The 23,383-nt window shown below is 37.8% G+C and overlaps 1 non-coding gene across 1 annotated transcript; it reads left to right on the top strand.

Moving 5' to 3' along the window:
* Nucleotides 1-22,741: 22,741 nt before the first annotated feature.
* TRNAC-ACA (transfer RNA cysteine (anticodon ACA)) lies at nt 22,742-22,814 on the top strand. The gene has a single exon. It is a non-coding gene; the product is annotated as a tRNA-Cys (tRNA).
* Nucleotides 22,815-23,383: the final 569 nt, after the last annotated feature.

The raw sequence follows: 23,383 nt of genomic DNA, 5'->3' as shown, positions 1-23,383 counted from the left end.
AGTATTCTGGTCTGGAGAATTCCATGGACTGTAGAGTCCATGGGGTCACAAAGAGTCAAACACAGCTGAGCCACTTTCACTTTCAAAGGACCTTTCATTCAAAAAAAAGTTTTCTCTTTTAGCATGGCTGCCTAAGTGGGCAGGAGTTTTTCAATCTAGTTCATTTAGTATCACAATTAGTACAGATTTCTCTCAGACATTGATAACATTTTCTAATAATTTCGGTTAGAAATTGTTACCAGTAAGGGTTTCTTTATTTCTCTACACCTTCATAGGTATTTTTGTAATTATTGGGGAAAATCTATAACAGGATTTATTTAACCAATTCAGTTTTGAACTAGAATTTCTGTAAGATTAATTATATATAATTTCAATTATTTTAAATTTATTTATATTCATTTTATGGGTCAGGATATGGTATCTTGGTTAATGTTCCCCAACTAGAATGGTCGATTTTTCTATTGCTATGTCAGCTCCATCAGTTTTTGCTACAATTATTTCGAGAATTTTGTTTGGTGTGCATGTTTGGTGTCATTTTGTATTTCTGGTAGATTGATCCTTTTATCATTATGTAAGGTCATTTTTTCTTTTCTGTAATTTCTCTTTTTCTGAAGTTCATTTTACTCGACATGAAACTTTTTTTTTTTTAATTCATGGTTAAGTGGTATAACTTCTCCATCCTTTTACTTTCAATCTACCTATGTCATGAAATTTAAAGTGTAAGTTTCTTGTAAACAGTTTATGGTTGGGTCATGTTTTCTTTACCCACTCTGTCCTTTGCTCAGTGTATTTAGACTATTTACATTTATGGTAATGATTGATATGCTACAACCAACTTGCCAGTTTGTTTTCTGTTTCTTTCTTTCTTTCTTTCTTTTTTTTTTTTTGTTCCTTTAGTTCTCTTTTCTGGCTTCTGGTAGGATATTTCAGCACATTTTTAGGATTTCATCTCAATTTATTTAAGGTCTGCTGAGTAGAAAGAAGCATGTAGAAATGAATCCATGCCATCGTATTTGGGCTGCTACTCTCATCCGTATACTCTTGGTTTCTTGACGGACTACTCTTGATATGGCATCTGATATAGTCAGCACCTAATCTAGTTGAAACTATACTTTTTATTTATTCAGAAAATGTGCAGTGTTGTGCTCTTCTTTTCGTAGGGGTGGCCACAAGGCATATTATAAGACAAAAGAGTAGTTCAGTTGTAGGCAATACATTGACTATTACTTGGTCAGAAATAAAGGCTATTGCTCTATCAGTGGGGGAAGTTTCCTAAATCAATCAGATTAGATTCACCTAAAAATCTTGATGGATTGATATGTATTATATTATACAATGAGCAGTAAGAAAAATCAGTGATAGAGATCATGAAGGCAGAAACAGCAAGGAAGAGAAGAGAGAGAGAGATTGGCAAAAGCCCATCTGCAGAGTTGCCTAGAAACCTAAACATCTATATGTCTTCATACAATTAGCACCCACCCTTTGTCTCTACAATGTGGCTTAACTAAGTGTTCTTGTCATTAACACTATAAAACTGCCAAAATAATGCACTGTATCTAGAAGCTCTAATGAGATATGACTTCCAAATGTTAACTTATTCTTTTATCTTGATCTTTCTCCCCATTCTAGATCGTGGGACATCCTCAGGAATGGGAGGTTACAATAGAAAATCGGGAAAAAGTGTTTTGTAATTTCAAAAGCCTGGGTGCTGAGATAACTCAGAATTTTTTTTTTTTCATAAAAAGAAATGTGGTAAGGCTGAGCTAGACTTCCTGCTCATAGATGAAATACAAGACTTAAGAAAGCCTCATATGTCTTGGGTAATCATCACGACTCCAATGTGTACAAGAATGGAACCAAAATGTGAAGAACAGAGCAAAATCTGGCAACACACACATTCTACTGGCTGAAACTAATTATATGATCCAAACTAGATACAAGGAAGCTAGCAAATTTTAGTTTCTGGCCAGCAGTGTCCCAACAACTCTATACTATGGAAAGGGAGCATAAATTTGTAGTGGCACTGTAAGTGGGTTCTGCTACAGCTAGGTTGTAAAGTGTTCATATCAACTTTGCAAGATAATTACAATTTGTTTTCTTAAGAGGTGGTAATAATTTGTACTATACTAGCAGTGTGCTGCTAAGTCGCTTCAGTCGTGTCCGACTCCTAGCAACCCCATGGACTGCAGCCCACCAGGCTTCTCCGTCCATGGGATTTTCCAGGCAAGAGTACTGGAGTGGGGTGCCATTGCCTTCTCCGGAGTTCCCATTTCTCCATATCTTAGCCTACACTTGATATTTTCCAAGTTAACTCATTGAATAATTATATAGCCCACCAGTTTATAAAGTTGTTTTTAAAAAATTTGGATTCCTAGAAGGCATTTCTTTAGCTGTTTTATGATGAGCAAATGAATAACAAATAAAATAATTTATTAAGTTCAGGCCAGTAGTGCCCAGACTTTATTCTCCATAGCCCAGCCATCTTTTCTGAGAGTTTCAGTAATTATAAATGTATTTGGTGAAAGCTTTTTCATTGTTTCTTTTTTTGCCCCTAAAGACTCAAATATTTAACAAGTGCCTTGTAAACTATTGGCAATTAATAACTATTCTTTGAGTGAATGAATAAATTAATTTCTGGGAAGCAATCTGATTTCAAAGCTTCATAGTACGCTTATATTATAGCTCCCTCTATTTAAGGTTGGACTCTTTGGTCTGTAAAAAGGACTTGAAAATTACCAATGGGGGTTGGGGAGGGAGGTAGCAAGACTTGATGGTATAAATGGCCAAATTTTCCTTCCTTGGGAATGAAAAGCAAAGTCAGTTTGTGTCCGACTGTGATGCTTCTTGCTTAGTCACCATAATTATATATTTTGAACAAGAAATAACTAGCGTAGCTTCCTCCATCTACCATGTTTCCATTCTTACGTGGAGATTAATCACTACCTGGGCCACAGAGGCTTGTACAAACAGCACTTGTTCACTGTGAAACTTACAAATCAAATACTGCAAACATTCTCCCTTCCTCAGAGAAGTCAGGGGCAGGAAATGCTAAATTCATGGCAAAGTGACATGCCCTTCAACCACATAAAGTGAAAGAGTAGATCAGTTTAAAATCTATGGGCCTTTTATTAGTTTTAGAATGTAGAGAAGAAAGGAACTGAAGAAATGCAAGTTAGCATGCAGTAATGGTTACTTTTTGTCTTTCTTTATTAAGGGTTTTCCTATGCTATGAATGAAAGTGAAAGCAAAAGTGACTCAGTCCTGTCCAACTCCTTGTGACCCTGTGGACTATACAGTCCATGGCATTCTCCAGGCAAGAATACTAGAGTGGATAACCATCCCCTTCTCCAGAGGATCTTCCCAACCCAGGGATTGAACCCAAGTCTCCCACATTGCAGGTGGATTCTTTACCAGCTAAGCCTCCAGGTAAGCCCAAGAATACTGGAGTGGGTGGCCTATCCCTTCTCCAGGAAATCTGCCCGACCCAGGGATCGAATTGGGTCTCCTGCATTGCAGGTGGATTCTTTACCAGCTGAGCTACAATGGAAGCCCAGGCTATGAACAGTAGATTACAGATAGATACTTTGATTTTCTACAGAACTTGCAAACTTACATTTGTGTGCATGCTCAGTCACTTAATCATGTCTGACTCTTTGCTTCCCCATGGGCTGTAGCCTGCCAGGCTCCTTTGTCCATGGGATTTTCCCAGACAAGAAATTGGAGTGGGTTGCCATTTCCTTCTCCAGGGGATCTTCCCAACCCAGGGACTGAACCCATTGTCTCTTGCATCCCCTGCATTGGCAGGTGGTTTTTTTCCACTGAGCCACCTCAGAAGCCCCAAACTACCTTATTGGGGAAAAAGTCAACTTTGTTCCTTCAGAATAATCTCACATTTCTTATGTTAAAAAAAGAGGGGAAAAGTAAGTTTTCCTTCTTTGTAATGCCAAGCATAATTAAAGAGAGCCATTTGGATTACTCAATGCTGAGATTCATACTCTCTAGTGCATAAATCACCTTTTACAGAGAAGTGAGTTGTGCACTGTTTAATGATGTGGCTGCGTAATCGCCTCAGATCAGTTTGCTCAGCTTGCAAGGCCAAGGGGTTACACGTCAAGAAACAGTCAGTTTTATTCCTTTGCAAAACAGATCTTTGGCCTGAGATGGATAGGGCTGAAGGGGAGTGACAGATATATTCACTTTCCCAGGAGAAGGACAGGGAGAGGTCATGACCAAGGACATTTGAAGACAGAGTGAGGAGTTCTGTTCTAAGAAGCCTTGGGGACTAGACTCCCCAGTGTTCTAGCATGGTAACTGTGAACACACGGAGTCTGGAGTCCGTGCATTTCCCCCCATCAAATACGATATTTCCTTTGATTCTAAGGAATTTTAATTGTTACAACTCTCTATTTCTTGGGAACATTGGCCTGAGACCATAGTTTAGTTAAGATTCTCTTTCCTCATCCCACATTTCAATGTGAAAAAGGAATTTTATTGACCTTTATTGGTAACACAGATGCTAAATTGCTAAATGTCCCAATTCTTGATAGATTTAACTTAAATCACTTCTCCTGTTGGTTTGAACTTTGAGTCTGTCAAGCTATTGATTTGTTTTTGTTAGCATGAATTTTAAATATCACCTAATGTTGTTCACCCAAACTTTTTACCAGAGAAGTGCCCTTTTTCTCATTATTTCCTCTTCCCACGAACTTGTATTTCAAAAGTATTTTCAATCAACAAGCCACATTTGTTAGACAGTATCTTGCATTGCCTTATAACATGGACATATAATTTTTTTACATCATAGACAATAATTTGTAAGCACACACTTACTTCTTTTGACTAAGTGATACAATGCTGCTGCTAAGTCGCTTCAGTCATGTCCGACTCTGTGCGATCCCATAGACGGCAGCCCACCAGGCTTCACCATCCCTGGGATTCTCCAGGCAAGAATACTGGAGTGGATTGCTATTTCCTTCTCCAATGCATGAAAGTGAAAAGTGAAAGTGAAGTCACTCAGTCGTGCCGGACTCTTTGTGAGCGCATGGACTGCAGCCTACCAGACTCCTCCATCCATGGGATTTTCCAGGCAAGAGTACTGGAGTGATACAATGCTGGCATCTTAATGGAGACATAGTAAGTAAAAGAGCTGGAATACAATGGTTTCCTTCATAACAACAATATTTCATTAGAAACATTTTTGAGACTGAGTTTAAATAAAAAGACATCACCAATAGGGTCAATAATTTATCCTGATTTCTAGAAAAGAAAATTAGCTTCATGACACAGTCACAAAAATATTTTATGGTGACATAACATTGAATGCATTTAATTTCTAAGTCAGAAGTAAATTTCACAGAATATTAAATATTTGTTGTTGTTTAGTCTCTAAGTCATGTCCAACTCTTCGCAACCCCATGGACTATAGGCTACAGACTCCTCTGTCCATGGGATTTCCCAGGTAAGAATACTGGAATGGGTTGCCATTTCCTTCTCTAGGGGATCTTCCCGACCCAGGGATCCAACCCACTTCTCTTGCGTCTCCTGTATTGGCAGGCAGACTCTTTACCACTGAGGCACCAGGGAAACTCCTATTAAATATTTAAAAGCATCTAAATATCCTCAACATCATTGTGTCCTCAAATTTTTCATTTCCTGACATGTCAGTTGTTTCAGCTCTCATAGATCTTCCTTGGTCCAAAAAAATTCTCCCTGTTTAGCGGTGATTGGAATGCACTCTCTAAACAGGTAATCCTCACATATTTTCATTTATAAAGACTGCACTTATTCTTTATTGTAGTTTAGTGAAATTATAAAGTTTATATCTGTACTCCTTCATAAAATTTCTACAGTGTCCCTGTGGGTTTCCAGATACCACTTCTCCTGGCCTTGTGGTCCCTTATCTGTAGATTTCTCTCTTTATTCCTCTTCTAGTCTCCATCAGAATTTATCCTTTCCATTACTGCATGACACAAGTGTACTTCGATTTTATGTCCCTCAGTAGAATGTGAACTTTCTGATGGTAAAAGTTTCATCTTTATCTTCAGTTTCCTCCAAGAACAGGAAATGTAGTTAGTATTATCATTTCTACTTCACTCTCTTAAAACTGCTCATGGAGAAGATCTGCTGATCTTCTGTCATACGTAATATTTAAGCTTTTACTTTACTTGCCATATCCTCAGCTGTGACAGGTTGCCTCCTTCTTTTTTTATGTTCTCTCTCTCCTTGTGTTTGGAAGATTGCTCTATCCAGGTTTCCTTCCATTTGTCTTGACTCTGCTTAACTGGGTCTGCTGCCCTGAACTAGTGAGGATTCTAGCCTCACCACTTTTTTTTCTTATTATTTTTTCCTCTTTCCCCAAATAAATGGATTTATTTCATTCTTTCTGTGTATTTTAGCTAACTGGGACTTCTTGCCTTTTTGTCTATCAAACTTTGTTTTCTTAATATATATATTTTATTGACATATAGTTGACTCCCTTGGCTCAGATAGTAAAGAATCTGCCTGCAATGCAAGAGACCTGGGTTTGATCCTCAGGTCATGAAAATCCTCTGGAGAAGGGAATGGTTACCCACTCCAGTATTTTTGCCTGAAGAATTCTATGGGCAGAGGAGCCTGGCGAGCTATAGTGCATGGGGTTGCAAAGAGTCAGACATGACTGAGCAACTAACAAATAGCTGACTTACAATGTTTCAGGCGCACAGCAAGGTGATATACAAAAGCTTTTCTAGTCCGGTTACTTTTAAACATGGCTGCTCATTAGAAATATATCTGGTCTCAGCTCTCAGTGTTAGTCACTCAGTCATATCTGACTCTTTGGAACCCCATGGACTGTGGCCTGCCAGGCTCCTCCATCCCTGGGATTCTCCAGGCAGGAATACTGGAGGGGTAGCCACTCCCTTCTCCAGGGGATCTTTCCAACCCAAGGATCAAACCTGGGTCTTCTGCATTGCAGGCAGATTCTTTATTGTCTGAGCCACCAGGGAATTTGTATTTTTCAAAAAATTCCAAGATAGTTCTGATATGCATCTGTCAAACTCTTACTGTCTTTCAAGATCCAGGTGGCTGTCAGTTCCTCTTAATGAGGCTTGAAAGCCCAACTCAGGAACTCCCTCTTCTGTGAACTCTTGATCTTTCCATATAGAGCAAATCAACGCTTATTCTGTAAGACTGCTGATATATATGCAATTTCCATTATTGCTCCTATTATACTATTAACATATCACCTTTTTCCTGTGATTCTGTGAGTTTGTTGTTGTTATTTAGTCACTAAGTCATGTCTGACTCTTTGCAACCATTTGGACTGTAGCCCGCCAGGCTCCTCTGTCAATGGGATTTCCCTGGTAAGAATACTGGAGTGGGTTGCCATTTCCTTCTCCAGGGGATCTTCCCAATCCAGGGATCAAACCTACGTCTCTTGCATTGGCAGGCAGATTCTTTACCATTGACTCACCAGGAACACCCCATACTCTGTGAGCTACTAGAGGGAAAAGTTTGTGTCTTATCTATCTTTGTATATCCAGTGTCTAACACAGTGCATCGTATATGGTACACTGTCTTCAATACCTGTATGTGGAATGATTGAGGGGGTACATGAACAAATAAGCAAATGAAAAAGTAAATGCTACCTCAGTATTGATTCCAACTATTTTAGTCACCACAAATATTTTATACAGCTACAGAAAGTAAGGAATTGGAACATTCCACATGTATATAAGTGGTCAATTTGGCCTTAAAACCATTCGTCATATCTTTTTCCATAGTATATAAACTCCTGTAAACTAAGCAAAGTTCTCCCTTTGTTTCTACCAATTTTATAATTCACATTTTCTAATAGCCTTTAGAAAGGTTCCACTGACAAACCCACCATGGTCCCATTCTATGTACTATCTTGACTTATGCTTTGTTTGTATGACATTGAAGAACTTTTAAATATTGAATTCATTGAGCCACAAACTTAATCTGAGTAGGAAATAAGAAAGAAATACCAAACAAGAGACTATTTCCTTTTCAGAAATAAAATAATACATTTTTCACTTGTTAATACAAGCAATTTCTCAACATTTAGGGAAAAAAAAGTGCATTTACTGCCAATGGTTACAAACTTTATGATAAATAATTATTGTGTTTAATAATACATTTGAGATAATTTCTTAATGAGTCCTTTGAAAATCTCTGGTGAAATTTGGAATTATTACAATAAGATTTAATGAAATTAACTGGTCTTTTAATATTGTGCCAGCCATTTTTAAGAAATAACCTGACACTTTCATTTAAACCACACTAAAAATAGCAACACCGACAGAAAAGATTAATCTTTGGAATATACTGTCTCATATTATTTGTAGATCAAACACTGCCAGTAATTTAGCTTTAGGGAAATAAGTAATTTGAAGTAATGGAGTTTTCTCTCCTGACACATTAGATTTTGAACATCTTTTGGAAAAAAATCTTTTATGTAACCTCAGATTCTATGGTTACATAAAATCTTTTTTTGATTATGTTTACTTGACTAAGCAAGAGAAAATAAACCAGTTTTCTTCTTATGTCGTCATCTCCAGAGTAAATCATGTGAATGCCAATAAACTCTCTGAGTTCATTGAAAGCAAGAAGGATTATTTGCAACATGCAAATAAATAATTGGCCATGATTGCTCCTTATTTTTAAGCATATCCTTGCATGTAATTGGCTCCTTTCCTTAAAATGATCCAAAAAGGTGCTGCATAACTTCATATCTAAGATGAAAATGTAAATTTCTGAAGTTGATTTGCACAGCATATCAAAGATATAGTAACATCATTATTTTATTGAATGAGAAAATGAAATGGGCAGGAGGAAATTTTTCCTGTATTTCTTTCCATGAATGTGCTTTAAAACCAAACTTATAAAGGAAAGAAATTAAAGTCCAACTGCTATTTTTGGCAGCACTGGGAAAGCAAAGGGTGACAGCCACAGAAATGAAAGAACAAAATTATAATAACTAAGTGGTTACTTATGGTAAAGTGCAAGAAAATCTCTAGAAATAACTCAAACAAGTAAATAAATTTTATTTGACTACACTTAGAGTACAGATAACTCATCACAGAGCTCTTCCTTTGGGATTTCTATAATGACCATAATGACAAATCTGTAAATTCACATACAACTCTAAGATAAAGTCATGGAGTTGTGATTTTATATCATATTCCCTAAAGGCTCTGTGCATAACTCAGTAGCTGGAATTGGCTTTGTCATGTTGATTAAAATCCTAAACCCAGTTCATTATATATGCTTATGCTGCGTCAATCCAGAGGTTGAAGAAATATCCGAAGATCTAGAAATCTTCCTGCAATGCACTTTTTGTCTATCAAAGTCCAGGTCATTTGGAATTCAGTGAACCAGGGTATAGGAAGTGGATCATCCCTGAGCATTCAGCCTTCTTCACCCAAGAATGCAACATTTTTTAAAGACCAAATCAAATGCAAAATCTTTTATAAACTCAAGGCTAAGGACAATGCAAACAGACGTAAAAAACCCTAAAAGTATTATGCTCATGAATCCTTCAAGGAGCAATGATTCCAAATGAAAGAAGAGGAATACAAAATGCAATAAGGAGGTCATTATGCTATCCTAAAGAATTCTGACAATGATAGGAATCAACTTAGATCAGCATCCACAAACCCTAAAATAATTATCCAACCCCCCCAATCAAAACTATACAAAACCTCATTGTACATAAACCAAAGTAGTCTAACTGAATAACTCATGAATTAATCATAGTCACAGTGGAAATGCCATAGTGTTATCAAAGAGAAGAGACATAAATTTCTAGATGGTGTCAGAAGGAAGCCCACTCTAAAAACCTCAAAAGAGATCACCATCCTCTGCAGGAGGCTAGCAGAGACGCTTCTCATCCAGCCTCCTACAAAGCAACATAATGGTCTTTTGTATTTTTTGATGAAGCAATAAATCCCATGTGCATGCCCACTCATGTGCACGCACACGTGCACACACACACACACACACACACCAGAGTTATATCCACATTAAGCCTTCCCCAAATGATTAAACTTTACTGAGCTCGCTGAGAGAGTTTAATATTTTTCTAGACAAAAATCCATCTTTGATACTGAAGAGTACTTTATTTGGAAGTTTCACTGCTGAATGTAGAAGCATGGGAGCTCTTTCCATATAAAAACAAGGCAAATCTTGGGGACCTTATATTTTTAAAATTTTAGTCTAATTAACATGCAGTCATATTTTCAGAAGTCTCAGAATACATATTGTGAATGGAGATGCTTGAGATGTACATAAATTGCCCATGTTGGGGCTTCCCAGGTGGCTCTAGTGGTAAAGAACCTGTCTGCCAATGCAGGAGACATAAGAGACGTGGGTTTGATCCCTGGATGGGGAAGATCCCCTGAAAGAAGGGAATGGCAACCCACTCCAGTGTTCTTGCCTGGAGGACCCCATGGACAGAAGAGCCTGGTGGGTTATAGTCCATAGAGTCACAGAGAGTCGAACACGACTGAAGTGACTTAGTATGCACACGCACAAGCTTATACAGTCTAGAACTTTCCTTGGCAATTCACCCTAATATGAACAGTTGTGTCCAGAAATCCCTCCATAATGGAGTCTGACTTCAATTTGGATGTTTAAGTGCTGAGAACTTTGAAAACTCACCATTCCTCTTGTGTTCCTGCCTTATACCTCAGTAAGCTAACAAGATTTACTAAACAAATGTTAAGTAAATTTCTTTATGAGAGTATTAGGTCCCTTAATGAACAGTCTGAGAAAAATATGCAAATTAATTATTTTTCAGTTAGAGACTGAGAAAATAATTATCAAAAGATAAATAGCTGAAGTAGTTGGGTACCTGGTTTTATTTATTCTCAATTCATTTTTGAAGTGATAACATATACAGCACATTTAAGATCAGTTAACTGGGAATACTATAGTTTTCTAGCATACATATCAAACTTATAATATTTCAAAACAAATTTCTTAAGAGAGACTCAGCTTCTAGCTCTTTTTAAACTGTTTATAATCATTTGCACTACCTGGATCAAATAAGATAAATGGACATTAGTAAATTAAAGTTCTGATTTTGTTGTTACACATGTAAATCCCTGCTGAAGTCATAGAATGGACCTTTTGCTTTGGATACTGCCTTATGCCAAAAATTGTTACCAGTGAATCTTCAATGAGAAATGAGGGAAACTAGTGAACTGTAATGCAATAACCCCTCCTAGAGTAGATCTGATAATATTAGACCAAGTCAATCTGCCTGCTACACATATAGGTAACACATCTTGTCCATGACAACCTGGAAACCTTGCACTTAGCAAATGACGTTCCCCAACCCCATACCTATAATGGTATCTTAGCAAATATATACTAGTCCAAATTCCAGAAAAAAATAACAAAAGTATATAAATTATACTTTTATAATGCTAAAGAAAACTGTTGCACACTATATAAAAAAATTAAGGTATGAGGACAACCAAACTGGATAATTTTGGACAAAAGTCCATTTGAGGAAGGAAGTCACCCATATCAATATTTTGTAGCTATTCTATAAACCACATATTGCTAAATAATTTATATAATTTGGGAAGATACTATAAATTATAAGGGAGAGTTTAGAAGAAAGGTTAATACACCATGATAGATTTCTACATGTGAGTTAAATCTCAGTTATAATCCTAGCAAGGTCCATCACAGCTTTCCATGAATACTTCTGAGTTTCTGAGAGTTGCATATTTTAAAAATACTTTCCTACCTGAATGCCTTAGATCTTGTAATTTATATCATTACAGTCAGGATCCTAGGTTAGAAGGAGCTTACAGCCTAGGAGGAAAAAGACATTAATATTTTATCAAGAAGGATGTCACCCAGCACATCACATTCAGGGTTGTAAAAGAGAAGGACGATAAGAAATTCTGAACACAAAGATAGAAGTTAGAAACTTTAAAATGTCCAGGAGAAGGTCTGTCAATAGAAAGACAGAATGGAGGTCTGGTATCAGAATCAATTCAATTCAGTCACTCAGTCGTGTCTGACTCTTTGTGACCCTGTGGACTGCAGCACACCAGGCCTCCCTGTCCATCACCAACTCCCGGAGCTTTCTCAAACTCATGTCCATTGTGTCGGTGATGCCATCCAACCATCTCATCCTCTGTCGTCCCCTTCGCCTCCTGCCTTCAATCTTTCCCAGCATCAGGATCTTCTCCAATGAGTCAGTTCTTTGCATCAAGTGGCCAAAGTATTGGAGTTTCAGCTTCAGCATCAGTCCTTCCAATGAATATGCAGGACTGATCTCCTTTAGGATGGACTGGTTGGATCTCCTTGCAGTCCAAGGGATGCTCAAGCATCTTCTCCAACACCACAGTTCAAAGGCATCAGCTCTATAGTGCACAGCTTTCTTTATAGTCCAACTCTCACATCCATACATGACTACTGGAAAAACCATAGCTTTGACTAGATGGACCTTTGTCAGAAAAGTAATGTCTCTGCTTTTTAATATGCTGACTAGTATCAAAATACCCATCTCAAAAAAAAAAGAAATCTGAATACATTTTGGGGAAGAGAGATACAAGAGGGTGGGGAAAATAGAGCATAAACTTTGCATCTTCAAATTTGAGTTTGGAGGTGGTCTCTATTAAATAATCATGAGAGGAATGAAAAGTTTGACAGGAAAATAATACCTGTTAGAGCTTGTCATTAATAGAGCTGAGAGTGGGTTTCTAAAGAAGATTCCTTGTGAGCAAAAAATCACAAGCAAGATTGGAAAATCCTATTTCTAAATAAAGTCTGATAGGCAGAATTTTACAATGTATCGGTCTGTGGATGGCCAATTTCCCTCCTACAAAGTACAGGAACCACTTCTGGGTGAGAAAAGGAAATGGATGGTGGCCATTAAAGTGGATCACATTCTATCTCTGGATTTTCCCCTTCATGTTGATAACTATTAATCACTAGTTGCTTTTGCTGAATTAGGGAATCAGGACATCAGACTTCCCTCCAGTCTCATAATGCTGTCATGGTCTTTTTTGGGTTGGCCTCTTTCCTTTAATGCGGGTTTCAAAAATGTTAATGCTATTACTCTCTTCTTTGCCTAAAGGGCCATCAGCACAGCCATACACTTCCTAGTTAGTGGGCTGGAGGCTGGAGAAGGCCGTTGAAGAGGACACACCTGTCTAACTTCTGAAACGGAGATGAACTTGGGTATGTTCCCATTACCCTGATAATCATGATCTTCTGCCTAGGGCACAACATTTTTCCCTATAATGAATTATACCACGATAAACACTTAGCTCTTATAACTCTTACATCACAGCATTTTGTAGTTGAGAGAGACCATGAACACTCTCTTAAGCCAAAGGTTTCCCAACTACAGTAGCTGAAATTCCTTCTTCTCTAATGAAGTCCTATGTGTTATTCCACCATCTCCACTCCACTTTTCTCTGATGTCATTCTAGTTCAGAGAAAGGAGAGACATATTTTTATGTGCCATCTCTTAGTGAACATCCCATGATATCTGCTACCTTTTCTTAAAAGAGTTCCTCTAGTTTCTTTTTTTCTGGGTGACACCATTGTTTCCTCACACTTGACTCTTTAAAATCCTGAACATACAGTGGAGATGTCCTTTCGGTACATTTCCTGTATAATTTTCAAATAGGGAGAGTAGTCTTGCTGAGCAATTTCTGTAACTCACATGAGCCTTCTTTCCTCAAGACTAAATAACTTATTTCTTATATCTCAGCTTATCTTTTATTTAATGGAATGCCTTCAAAAGGAAGGCCCCAAACTTGACATATGAATTAAAAAGACATGAGTTTGAGTGAACTCCGGGAGTTGGTGACGGACAGGGAGGGTGGTGTGCTGCAATTCATGGGGTTGCAAAGAGTCGGACACGACTGAGCAACTGAACTGAACTCAACTGAACACAGACTATTTTTATTATTATCAATGTAGAATGATGTGGACACAAAATTATATTCTAAACAGTAAAATCATACAGTTTAGAAAAATATTAACTCTTCAAACCTTATGATAATAGCATGTATTAACATAGACCCCCAAACTGAAGTATCTATCTAACAATCTGGGCACTGCATAATAAAATGTTTTGTTCTTATAGTAGCTTATACAGAGAAGCAAAACTTGCCTCCCCAAAATATCTCTTTGGCATGTGGATTATTTCAAGCAGAAAACAATCAGGCAATGTCCTATTGCCTTGCCATGGTCCAGCAAGTATTTTTTTTATCAAACATTTTCTTTTCCCTCTCTAGGTGAATTGCCATCCTCCACTATGAACTCCCAAACCACTACCCCTAACATCCTCTTTCGTCTTTAGCTCAAGATGGTACTGAAGGTCAGGGCTTCAGTCATTTTGGCAAGCTATTCAATTCTCTCAGGACTCTTCCATGTGTACAAGTTATTAAACTTTTGTTTGACTTTTCTCCTATTAATCTGCCTCATGCCAATTTAATTCTTAGAGCAGCCAGAATAACCTAGAAGGGCAAAGGGAAATCTCTTCCTCCTCGACACTTGTGTGTGTACGTTTACTAACACATGGTTATATTTTCTGCCGTCTCAATCTAAAATTCCTACTTTTGAAGAACAAAGTAAGGAAGATAGATATAGATACATATATAGATCTTTTCTTTTTTTCCTTGCAAAGGTGGCCACCTGAAACTATTAAGAAGGTTGGAAAAAATCTGAATATTTAACTTTGTCTTCATATTAAATAAGATTATTTACATGAAGCAAATATTTATTTTATCGTTTCTTACTTTCTCCCTCTCTCTATCATTCCTGTATCCCACAAGCTAATTGTTTTTTGCTTTTGTTCTTCAGCATGGCCATTTAGCCATCTATATATGGCTCCCGTGGAAAAAACAAATTAAATGTTTTCTTGCCTTTTGTGTCTGGCAGAAGTAGGACAAGAAAATAATTCCAGCACAAATATTTGGCTGTCTAGAAGATCTTCCCACAAAACAAAAAATAGGAAACAGTAAAATAAAAGTTAGCTCTCAGGAACAGCTGTCTGGCAAACTTTCTTGCATTTGCGTGTCATCCCTGAGATGACCATTTGGGAGAAATCATTCCCCTGGTTTGCATGGCTCATGAGGTTGAAATGCAGTTTCTTTCCATGCCTGCTTCAACCCCTTCAAACATCTACTGATCCATCAGTCTTTATTCTAATTGGTAGGGGCTTCAGTATCCAGGCAATTAAGATAATCCCTTGCCTTAGTTCTTAGGTGTTCTTTAGTCTCTTGGAAAGCTGCTGCTGCTGCTGCTGCTAAGTTTTCAGTCGTGTCTGACTCTGTGCGACCCCATAGACGGCAGCCCACCAGGCTCCACCATCCCTGGGATTCTCCAGGCAAGAACACTGGAGTGGGTTGCCATTTCCTTCTCCAATGCATGAAAGTGAAAAGTGAAAGGGAAGTCGCTCAGTCGTGTCCAACTCTTCTCGACCCCATGGACTGCAGCCCACCAGGCTCCTCCGTCCATGGGACTTTCCAGGCAAGAGTGGGGTGCCATTGCCTTCTCTGTTGGAAAGCTGACCTCTACAATATTTGGAGCAAAATCTTAGTATTGAAATTCTTAAGGTGACTCTGTAGACTCATAGTACTATTTCCTTTGAGTATAGCAAATTAATTTTCTGATTGAATCAATACCATGCCCACATATAAAAATAAAAAGGAAGAAGTCCATTCTCAAAATGAGCATTTCCAAAACATATCTGAAAATTATAAAGAATCGATTGAAGTCCAATAGAATAACAAAAATATAATGCAACCTCAAATTTAGGTAAATACAGAAGCCACTGATAATATCATACATTTACTATGGTGTGATGGGAAAAAGATGTTTTACTCCTGTTTGGGAATCCTTCATCCGAGTGGATGAACACAAACCTGCTGGGGTGAGGCCTAGTGCAGTTGGGATCTGAGAAAAATCTGAGTGAGTGTTCAAGCCAAAATAAACTCTTACTGTTATTTCAGCCTTGGTTTTTCAGGATTATTAACTTAGTAAGGATTGTGGAAAAATGCAAATCTTTAATCTGAATAGAAACCCATTTTGTTTTGAAAGTAAATGTATTTCTTCCCAGGCCTCCTATTCCCAGTAACCGTAATATTCTCTGGGGGTTTATTTCTCAACTTGTCCTTTGAGATATATGCCATTTCCTTGTAAGTTGGAGTTTTGATGATTAGCATTGCAGATGTTATATTTTCTCCAAAAAAAAAAAATGTTTCCAAGAAAAGAGTACAAGGAACTAGGCATTTTAGTTCTGAGCGAAAAACATTTCTATTAAGTTTGAAGCACTAAAATATAAGATGTCAAAACTGTCCCAAGTGAAAAGGGGCAGACTTTAAAGAAATGAAGAATTAATCTCACCAGGCTCTTTTTAGTTGATTTAAAATAAGTTATTTATTCATATATTATTGAGCCTCAATTGAGCCTAGAGTATGTCTCCAAAGATAAAGGACTAGAATCCTTTCACATGTGGTCAATTTAATCCTTAGGTTATCTATTGCATCCAGTGAGTTCTTGCTGCTGCTGCTAAGCTGCTTCAGTCGTGTCAACTCTGTGTGACCCCATAGACGGCAGCCCACCAGGCTCCTCTGTCCATGGGATTTTCCAGGCAAGAGTACTGGAGTAGGGTGCCATCGCCTTCTCCGAAGTGAGCTCTTAGAATCATCCAAAGACAATTTTTAATATTAGCTCTTGGCCAATACAAAAATAAAAGACTTCTTTTGTCTTCTTCAGGAAAACAGTCTCCTCAATATAATCATTTGTGTCTAGTTATAGAAGAAATGGGCTTCCAAAACCTTATCTTTGCTCTTTCAATGTGATGAAATATCTCTGAGAGTTCCAATGTGAATTTTTTTTTCTTTTGCTAGGACATTGTCATCTTTTTCATTGCAACCACACTCTTCACTTAACGTTAGCAAGTACTTTAGGCTGCATATGTAAAATTTCTCAAATGGTAGAAATGTCACTGTTCCCAAAGTCAGCTAATTTTTTTTTTTAGTAATTCCATTTGTGTTTGATTCAAATTTACTTCAACCTTATTATTTTTGTTTCTTCACTACACATTTTTGTGGAGCAATTCTCTCTTGATTATCTATTTTTATAAAATGTCACACGGATTTATTACGGGGAGACAAGAAAGCATGTGACTACATGCCTCACTGTCTGTGCATGAACTGAACAACTGATGTACAGTGACCAATTACCAATAGGCCTTGAAAGAAGTAACACGGTTTGTCATTGACCAAAAATGTGCATCTGTTGTTTATGTAGTGATTTTTAAATGGAAGAGAGAGCAGCAGAGTTCGTACTCTGTGTAATTATCCACAGTTAATACACTATGGTAACTGAAATTTGAGCTATGTTACTGAGGAACAATGTGGTTTAACTAAACCATGGTAACTGAAATCTCTGCATATTTGAACCATGAAAACAGGGGTTGCCTGTTAATTATTAGTATACTTGGTTAGTCATTTGAAAAAAGGTAAAATCATATCTGTACCTCACTCCCACATGAGAATAAATTCCACAGTTGATCACAGTTCTATATATGATACAATAAAAATCTCACTTACACTAAAAGAAAATACAGATGAATTCCTTTGTAACTTGAGTAAGGGAAATATTTTATAATCATTTATTGTTGTTTAGTCACTAAATCCTGTCGGACTCTTGCAGCACCATAGACTGTAGCCCACCAGGCTCCTCTGTCCATGGGTTTCCCAGGCAAGAATATTGGAGTGGGGTGCCATTTCCTTTTCCAGGGGACATTCCTGACCGAGGGATATCTCCTGCATTGGCAGGCGAATTCTTTAGCACTAAGCCACTAGGGAAGCCCTTTTAATCATTACTCAATATGTAAAATAAGAGAAATGATTGATAAATTTGACTACATTAAAAGTATTCAGTGTGAATAAAAAAACAAAAATTACATAAGCAAAATCAAAGAACAAATTAACAGTTAAAAAAAAGATATTTCCATTTTTATAATGTACCAAAAGCTTCTATAAAATCAAGGGAGAAAAAAACTGACAATTCCTTAAGAAAATGGGCAAAAGATATAAATACAGCCCACAAGAGGGTTCAATGCACGATCCTGGATGCTTGGGGCTGGTGCACTGGGACGACCCAGAGGGATGGTATGGGGAGGGAGGAGGGAGGAGGGTTCAGGATGGGGAACACGTGTATACCTGTGGTGGATTCATTTTGATATATAGCAAAACCAATAAATATTGTAAAGTTAAAAAATAAAATTAAAAAAAATTATCAGGCATATTAAATATTACATAGCTCCACACATAAAGAAATAAGAATTTAAAATATACTGAGATATTACTTCTTATCTATCAGGCTTCAAAAATTAAAAAAGATAATACCATGTAAAACTGTAGTACTGTATCACCAGAGTATTAACACTGATATGGTCAAGGTACATGATATTTTCATCACCACAAAGATCTCTCATTTTGTCAGTTTATAGCTATACCCTTACTCCTGCTTTAATCACTGTTCGTGTTCAGTTGTTAAGTTGTGTCCGACTCTTTGGGACCCCATGGACTGCAGGTCAGGCTTCCCTGTCCTTCACTCACTGCCGGAATTTGCTCAAATTCATGTTCGTTGAGTCAGTGATGGTATCTAACCATCTCAACCTCTGCCGCCCCCTTCTCCTTTGGTCTTTCCCAGCATTGGGGTCTTTTTTTTTTTTTTTTTGCATTTTGTTTATTTATTTATTTTTTATTTTATTTTTTTTAAGTTTACAATATTGTATTGGTTTTGCCAGCTCTTTACATTAGATGGCCAAAGTACTGGATCTTCAACTTCATCATCAGTCCTTCCAATGAATATTCAGGGTTATCTCCTTTAGGATTACTGGTTTGATCTTGCTGTCCAAGGGACTCTCAAGAGTCTTCTCCAACACCACAGTTTGAAAGCATCAATTCTTTGATGCTCAGCCTTCTTTGTGGTCCAGTTCTCACATCTGTACATGACTACTGGAAAAACCATAGCTTTGACTACAGAAACCTTTGTTGGTAAAGTGATGTCTCTGCTTTTTAATATACTGTCTAGGTTTGTCATAGCTTTCTTTCCAAGGAGCAGGTGTCTTTTAATTTCATGGCTGAAGTCATCATCCCCAGTGATTTTAGAGACCAAGAAAATAAATTTGTCACTGTTTTCATTGTTTCCCCCTCTATTTGCCACGAAGTGATGGGACCAGATGCCATGATATTGGTTTTTTGAATGTTGAGTTTTAAGCCAACTTTTTCACTCTCTGCTTTCGCCCTCATCAAGAGACTCTTTAGTTCCTCTTCATTTTCTGCCATTGGAGAGATCATTGACAACCACTAATTTTCTCTTTTATAATTTTGTCATTTTAAGAATGTTTTACATATGCAATTATGTAGTCTGTAAATTCTGAGGACTGTTTTTTTCTTACTCAGCATATTTTCTGAAGATTAATCCAGGTTTTTTAATGTATCAGTAGTTTTTTTTTTTTTTTTTTTTCCCTAACTGCTGAGCAGTGTTTCATTTTACAGAGGTACCACTGTCTGTTTAACCATTCACCTACAGAAGGACATCTGGGTGGTTTCCAGTATGGTTTCCAATTTTCACACAGGTTTTTTTGTGTGAACATAAATCTTGATTTGTCTGAACATAAATCTTGATTTGTCTGAAATTAATGCCCAGAAGTGAATTTGCTGGGACTAACAGTAATTGCATATTTAGGTGTTTTGTGTGAGTGTGTTTGTTTGTTCTTGTTTTGTTTTTAAGAAACTGATACAATATTTTGGCAGAGTGACTGTACTATTTTGCACTCCAATTAGCAAGGTATATAATCCACTCTGACAATCTTTGTCTTTTAATTTGGTTATTTAGACTTTTTAAATATATAATTATTTATATACTATTTGTATTAGTAGTTGAGTCTGCCATTTACATTTTTGTTTAAGTTTTTGTTTCTGCTTATTCAGCCCATGTGTATGAGCTTTTTTCCCCCTTGCTTTTCTAAGGGTTACTTGAACATTTTTTAGAATTTCCATTTGACTTTTATACTATTTTGAACATTTTTTTAATGGTTGCTCTGGATATTACGTTCCAGTGTTAGTCGCTCAGTGGTGTCCAACTCTTTGCAACCCATGGACTGTGGCCCGCCAGCCTCCTCTGTCCATGGGATCCTCCAGGCAAGAACACTGGAGTGGGTTGCTTTCCTTCTCCAGGGAATCTTCCCAACCCAGGGATCTAACCCTGGTCTCCCTCATTGGAGGTAGACTCTTTCCTGTCTGAGCCACCGCTACTGCTGCTGCTAAGTCGCTTCAGTCGTGTCCGACTCTGTGTGACCTCATAGACGGCAGCCCACCAGGCTCCCCTGTCCCTGGGATTCTCCAGGCAAGAGCACTGGAATGGGTTGCCATTTCCTTCTCCAGTCTGAGCCACTAGGGAAGCCCAGATATATATTAATCACAATATGATAGTGTCATCATTTGATCAGTTTGAGTGAAGTACAGAAGTCTTAACCTTGTACTTCATTCATTTATAATATAATAGTCTTAAGTCTTTCCTTTACATGCATTTAGAATCATGTCATACAGTGCTATAATTTTGCTTCCACTGTCAAACAGAACTTAGGAAATTTTGAGAAGAAAAGCCTACTATATTTACTTATATTATTGCTTATCATTTGATCCTTTATTTTTGATATTACAAGTTTTCTTCAGTTATTATTTCATGTCTGTTTAGATAACTTCCTTTAGCCATTAATTTAGAGTACATCTACTTGTAACAAATTCTCTTACTTTAACCTCATCTGAAAATACCTTGATTTTTCTTTCATTCCTGAAAGATATTTTTTGTAGGTATATGACTATAAGTTGATGGTTCTTTTCTGTTAGAGCTTGAAAAAGTTTGCCAGTTTCTTTTAGCTTCCATTTTCTGATGAGAAATTTACTGCCATTCAAAAAATTTTTTTCTATAAAAGTTGTTACTTGTTCTCTTGTCTTTAGCAATTATTTTTTGTTTTTAGCTTCCAGAAGTATAGTTATAACGTGTCTTGACAATAAATTATTTGAATTTACCCTGCTTGAAATATTCTCCAATTTGTATACTGTAGATTTATTTCTCTTGCTGAATTTGGTAAGTTTTCAGACATTATTTCTTCTTTTAGGTTGGTGCAAAAGTAATTGCGGTTTTACATTGTCAAAATTTGCTGTTTGATTTGGAGAAGGCAATGGAACCCCACTCCAGTACTCTTGCCTGGAAAATCCCATGGACGGAGGAGCCTGGAGGGCTGCAGTCCATGGGGTCGCTAAGAGTTGGACAAGACTCATCGACTTCACTTTCACTTTTCAGTTTCATGCATTGGAGAAGGAAATGGCAACCCACTCCAGTGTTCTTGCCTGGAGAATCCCAGGGACAGGGGAGCCTGGTGGGCTGCCGTCTATGGGGTTGCACAGAGTCAGACACGACTGAAGCGACTTAGCAGCAGCAGCAGCAGCCGTTTGATTTTGGAATACATTCTTAAATAAATGTGGTTATGTTATACATAATTTTAATGCACATTTCTCACTTTGTGCTTTTTGCTAATGAATTATTACTTGCTGTGTATTTTAAATTTATTTTAGACTAGGGAAATGATGTTAGACAAAAAGCAAATTCGAGCAATTTTCTTGAGTTCAAAATGGGTTGCAAAGTGGCAGAGACAACTCGCAACATCAGCAATGCATTTGGCCCAGGAACTGCTAATGAACATACAATGCAGTCATGGTGCAAGAAGTTTTGCAAAGGAGACAAGAGCCTTGAAGGTGAGGAGCATAGTGCCTTGCCACCAGAAGATAACAATGACCAATTGAGAACCATCATTGTAGCTAATCTTCTTGCACAAGAAGTTGCCCAAGAACTCAGGGTCAACCATTCTATGGGCATTTGACATTTGAAGCAAATTGGAAAGGTGAAAAAGCTTGATAAGTGGGTGCCTCATGACCTGACCCAAAATTTAAAAAACCATCGTTTTAAAGTGTAGTCTTCTCTTGTTCTACGCAGTAACAACAAGCCCTTTGTTGACCAGATTGTGATATGCAACGAAAAGTGGATTGTATATAGCAACCGGCAATGACCAGCTCAGTGGTTGGACTGAGAGGCTCCAAAGCACTTCCCAAAACCAAACCTGCACCAAAAAAAGGTCATGGTCACAGTTTGGTGCTCTGTTGCCAGTCTGATACACTACAGCTTTCTGAATCCCAGTGAAACCATTACATCTGAGAAGTATGCTCAGCAAATCAATGCTGCTGCTGCTGCTAAGTCGCTTCAGTCATGTCTGACTCTGTGCGACCCCACAGACAGCAGCCCACCAGGCTCCCCCGTCCCTGGGATTCTCCAGGCAAGAATACTGGAGTGGGTTGCCATTTCCTTCTCCAATGCATGAAAGTGAAAAGTGAAAGTGAAGTCGATGAGTCTTGTCCGACTCTTAGCGACCCCATGGACTGCAGCCTACCAGGCTCCTCCGCCCATGGGATTTTCCAGGCAAGAGTGCTGGAGTGGGGTGCCATTGCCTTCTCCGCAAATCAGTGAGATGTACTGAAATCTGCAATGCCTGCAGCTGGCACTGGTCAACAGGATGGGTCCAATTCTTCTCCATGATCACCCAACCACAGGTCACACAACCAATGCTTCAAAAGTTGAACATATTGGACTACAAAGTTTTGCCTCATCCTCCATATTCATTTGGGCTTCCCTGGTGGCTCAGAGGGTAAAGCGTCTGCCTACAATGCAGGAGACCCAGGTTCAATCCCTGGGTCAGGAAGATCCCCTGGAGAAGGGAATGGCAAACCACTCCAGTACTCTTGCCTGGAAAATCCCATGGACTGAGAAGCCTTGTAGGCTACAGTCCATGGGGTCGCAAAGAGTCAGACACGACAGCAACTTTGACCTCTCACTGACCAACTACTACTTCTTCAATTATCTTGACAACTTTTTGCAGGCAAAACACTTCCACAACCAGCAGGATTCAGAAAATGTTTTCCCAGAGTTCATTAAATCCCAAAGCATGGATTTTTATGCTACAGGAATAAACAAACTTATTTCTCATTAGCAAAAATGTGTTGATTGTAATGGTTCCTATTTTGATTACTAAAGACGTGTTTAAGCCTAGTTATAATGAGGTAAAATTCGGCCTGAAGCTGCAATTATTTTTATATCAACTTAATAGTACTTTTTCAGTCCCACCCTCCTTCTCCTCTCCTTCCTAAACATTAAAGACACAAATCTTAATTTTTAAGAAAATAATCCCACAGGTCCCTGAGGCTCTGTTCATTTTTATTTTTCTAATTTATTATCTCTCTGTTGTTCAGACTTCTTGATTTGTACTGTTGTC

The sequence above is a fragment of the Bos taurus genome, chromosome 4, assembly GCF_002263795.3.
Source record: "Bos taurus isolate L1 Dominette 01449 registration number 42190680 breed Hereford chromosome 4, ARS-UCD2.0, whole genome shotgun sequence".
In the NCBI taxonomy this organism is placed as follows: Eukaryota; Metazoa; Chordata; class Mammalia; order Artiodactyla; family Bovidae; genus Bos; species Bos taurus.
Note: the sequence above shows the minus strand (reverse complement) of the source record. Positions and strands in the feature narration are given on the sequence as shown.